We start from the raw sequence: 4894 nt of genomic DNA on the forward strand, positions 1-4894 counted from the left end.
AAAGAAATAAACCTAATTATCTCCTTCCCCCTCTCCCACAAAAAAAAAAAAAAAAAAAAACTAAATAAAGCACTCTCCAAACAAAAATTATCAAAAAAAAAAAGATGCTCTAACCTAGTATGTTGATCTCAGTCAGCCTCACTAGCTGACCTTGAAGAAAGTGAGCTGACCTTGACACTGGCTGTGTTATGGTCTTTATCTTTCTTCTTTCTCTTTCTGTTTCTGTTTCCTAACGACAGAAGGAGCTATTGAAAGCTTATACTACCTTTGAGGACTGAGAGAAGAGTGCCAGACTACTATGAGCTCTCCTTTCCGTCTATAAACACCTCAGTATTGCGCATGGGGCTCACGGTTTCAGGCCATGCTGATTTTCTCGTATTAGGTGTCCCTTTCCCGTGAATGCCATTTCCCACACAGCCACACCCATGTCTCATGTTCAGCATCCTTACCCCTGGCTCGGAGGCACTCACATAACTCTGCTTCTATAGCGCCCCTGCTTCCTCCTTCCAGCTTCTTTTTCCGAGTAACCAGCTGCCTCTCCTGCTTTTCTATAGAGATAAGAGGTGAGCGCATGAGCAGTTTTCTGCTAAAGTCTGACATGCCATTTCTGTGTTTCCCAAGTTGGCTAGAGGTACACAGAGTTCATAGTGCCATTCTCTACCCTTTTAAAGCCCCGTATCTTCTTGAAACTTTTCTGATTATTTTCAAGTCCTCCTCCAGCTTTTGCACAAAGCTCCATAAAATCTCTAAGAGAAACATTCTATAGTCGAAAAATAGAAAACTGCGGTCAAAATACTTCCAATGTGAATAGAGATGACCGTCTGAAGGATGGATATATTTTTAAAGATACTGTTAAAAATCTAACAAGCGGTCCCACTCTCCCCAGCATGAGACAGAGTTAGCGCAGGAAGGAAATGGAGAGAAAAGAAAGACACTTACTTCACAGATGTCTCGTTATACTCCAGGGAATCAAAAGGCAGTGTCCAGGAAGAGAGCAGTACAGGGTGGAGAGACCCATCTTTGGACAGATTTATGGCCCTCTATCCACTGACGACACTGTCAGACCAGCGGAGAGCATGGAGAGCACGTGACTGTGGACTTGACGCTCAACCTCATCATTAACTGTGGCACAAATCATGTTTCCCATCCAAGTACACAGTAACTTAATGCTGGGTCTCCAGAGGTGTGCAATTAAGTCGTTCCAGCACTAGGCAGACGTTTTAAATTAAACAGATGTGATGTGTATGAATGGCCTCATGTGACATCAAAGGAGCCGTTTGGGATTATTTTCTTTCTTTCTCCAAATGGGCTTTGATCCGGCTTTCTCTCTCATATTGCCAGGATTAGTGTGATGTCTTGAGGCTCCGTGTTCGAAATGGACTGCCACTTAAGGGCTTGCTGTGTGGCTGCGGCTGCCACCCACTAAATCTAATTTCCTGCGTAGAGACAAGATCATCAGCTCTATGTAAAAACAAAACACGGCAAAGCGAACTCAGGAAGGCTTAGGATGTTGTACCAGCAAATATGAAAAATGGAAAACTTGCTTTAAAGAGTTTCTAGGGTGGGAAGGGACAGACTGGGAGTTCGAAATCTGTAGATACTGACAGGTATATATAGAATAGATAAATAAGATTACACTGTATAGCACAGGGAAATGTATACAAGATCTTGTGGTAGCTCACGGTGAAAAAGAATGTGTCAATGAATTGTACGTATGTTCGTGTATGACTGAAAAATTGTGCTCTACACTGGAAATTGACACAACATTGTAAACTGACGATAATTCAGTAAAATAAAATTCAAAAAAGAGTTTCTAGTATTTTATTTTACAAAGTGTTTCTCATTTTATTTCACAACTCTGCTATTTTTCAAACATTTTAACATACAAGAAGTGAAAAACTTGGAACTCATCTGTATAAAATCTAATACTTGAAAATGGCATAGGTTCAACATATCAGTAAAGGACAAAGACAAAACAAGACATAATCATTTGATTTAAAAAATCCTTGCCCTACTGTCCAACTTGGTGCAAATAAAGAAAGATGAGCAAAAAATCACTGAGTGAAATGGAGACCTTGAATGTTCTTGTTACTGTTGAGGAGTTTGAAAGAAAAATTTCTCCTTTTTTATAAAGGTCAATTGACCTTATAAGCTGAACTGGTCGTTTGTCATTCCTTTTGGCTTCCCAGCATCCAAACACTGATTCCGGTATTAGCAGAAACCCCACCTCCAGAACAGAAGCTGAAAATGCTGGCCATTTGCTTTCCCACGTGATCAGGCTTCCATCTAGAGTGCAGGCATGTCACCTAGGTCCTCCCCATGAACGCCCCCCTCCAGGACTTGGATTTGGAAAACTAGGGATGCAAAAAAGTAGAGACCAGACTACCTCCATTCTGGCACAGGTGGCTGTAGTGCTGGTTCCTGCAACCACTTCCCCAGAGGCAGCAAGGACAGACTTTTTGTCCTTGTCCAAGACTGCTGTTAGCGGCGCAGACGGCAGTGTGTGTGCCCAGCCGACTCTGTCTCTAGCACGAGTTTGGGCATGGTTCCCAGCTCACGGCAACCTCTAAGTCTGATTCTCTGGCGTCCACAGAGTCTATGATCTACTCCACGTATTTTTTAAAAAATCAACCTGCTTTCTGCTTACAATAGCTTGAGTTTGTTTTTGTTGCTTAGAACAAGAACCTTGCTTCATACAGAAACCAATGACAGGAGCAAATGCAGGCAACAGCCTCTCAGGAAATAATCAGAATGAACAGATAGAGCACAAGGGATGTTTAGGGCAATGAAATTATTCTATATGGTACTACAGTGGTGGCTACATGTCATATGCATTTGTCAAAACCCATAGAACACACAACATCAAGAGTGAACCCTGATGTAAACTATGGAATTTGGTTGATAATAATGTTGGTTCATCGACTGTACCAAATACGCCACACTGATGAGGGATGCTGAGGGTAGGGGAGTATATTTGTGTGGGTGGGGAGGGCTGTGTGTGAACTCTGTATTTTCTGCTCAATTCTGCTGTGAACCTGAAACTGCTCTAAAGGAATAAAGTCTATTAAAAAAAAAAAAAAGAATCAAAACTGTTCACCAGAAAACCATCTGAAGTACTCATTAAAGGCAAGACTTCGGAGAAGCAGGTGGCAACTGACACAGAACAATGTGAAAGCCACGAGGAACTGAAGAACTCTGAGTGGGGAGTTACAGCCCGAGAGCTTAGAGAAAGAGAATCGCCAGCCCAGAGTCCTAAATTGTTAGCCAAGGACCAGCTAAAAACAAACAACTTTCTATGCTGGTACTTAAAGGAAAACTTGTCTTCTGTAGCTATGGGCTAAGGTAAGTAAAACCAAACTCAAAGTTGGATTTTATTGATTGCCAATTTATATTAGTTGAATCCACAGATTCCCCAGTGCCAACAAGTGAAAGTTAGAACTCTGTCTGGGAAAGAGTGTTGCCCCCAAATTGAAATAGATCACGTATGGAACCTCCAGTTATATTTTGAGCCTCCTTTCCTAGGTTGCCCTGCCTCCCTTCTTCCGAAATCTCGAATCTCTCTCATAGCCTGCTTGCAGGAATAAACCAGTTCTTCACCTGCCCTCTCCCCTCCATTGTTTGCCAAAACACGACTAGAATCAGAGCCCAGCATGCTCGGAGTGGCCAGTGACAGAGTCAGACTGAGGGGAAGACTATTTTGCTAATTTATATCAGGGGAAAAAAATAAAAGATGGAATACCTAAGTGGTATTCTGATGGTGCTGGATCAAATAGGAAAGATTAAAATTTTATTTTTTTTAAATTGAAGTATAGTCAGTTTACAACGTTGTGTCAATTTCTGGTGTACAGCACAATGCTTCAGTCATACATGAACATACATATATACGTTTTCATATTCTTTTTCATTATAGGTTACTACAAGACATTAAGGAAAGATTAAAATCTTAGATTAGACTGAAATTATCCTTGCGGGTGAAATGACCAGAGATTCTGCAATCACTGGGCTAGATCAAACAGCTAGGGGCAATTTCACCATTTTTTATATTAAAAGCTGGCCCACTGAGGCCACCTGAGGCCAACAATTGCCCAGACCTGTGACAGCAGAGCTTCAGGTAGGCCTGATGGTGCCGGAAACCCATACAGGCAGCAGGAACCAGCTTATACATCTGCAGTTGACTAAGAAATTCCTTTCATGGAAGTAAGTGGGCCCCTGAGTGATGGCGGGCTTTCTTTCCTTCTTTCAGCCTAAATTAATAGGAGAGACCACCAGCCATTTTTCTCGACTCTGTTGACCAGATGAATTCATGCCTCTGTGAGGGCTGCTGAGAACACCAAACTTAGGAAACGCCTCTGTGACTAACAACGGGGATCCTAAGATACGGGTCTCCTCACGCCAACCTGTATCCGATTTAATCAGCTGTGTCTATTTGCAGCGGTTGTAAAACTGAGTGAGGGAAGTCTTAGCCAAGTCATTTTCAGCAATGTACAAACAGACCCACCTTTGCGGCCTGCCCTCGCTCACCCGTGCTAATTGAAGAGGGGAAGCTGGAAATTCCTTGGTGTAGTGTGAAGGAAATAATTCAAAGACTCAGGGGGATAGGAAGTTGGAGTGAATTTTTAATGGCAAACTTCTCACTCATCTCCTAGCTATGTCCCTTGAAAGGCTAGAAGACACTGTTCACCAAGACCTGTGAGAAACCACCCACACCTTACGGGATACTGGAGAGAGGAGGGCTGTCATCTTTGAATGTTGCCGTTGTGACTGTCAGGAAATCCCCCAGTAGAAATGAGCACCCAGATTTCTATGGGGACATAAAGTATGACCCAGGGCACATGGCAGAGGGTCAGTAGAGGCCATTAATGGACAGATGCAAAGTGCGGGTCATGACAAAAAT

The sequence above is a fragment of the Camelus ferus genome, chromosome 10 (assembly GCF_009834535.1).
Source record: "Camelus ferus isolate YT-003-E chromosome 10, BCGSAC_Cfer_1.0, whole genome shotgun sequence".
NCBI lineage: Eukaryota > Metazoa > Chordata > Mammalia > Artiodactyla > Camelidae > Camelus > Camelus ferus.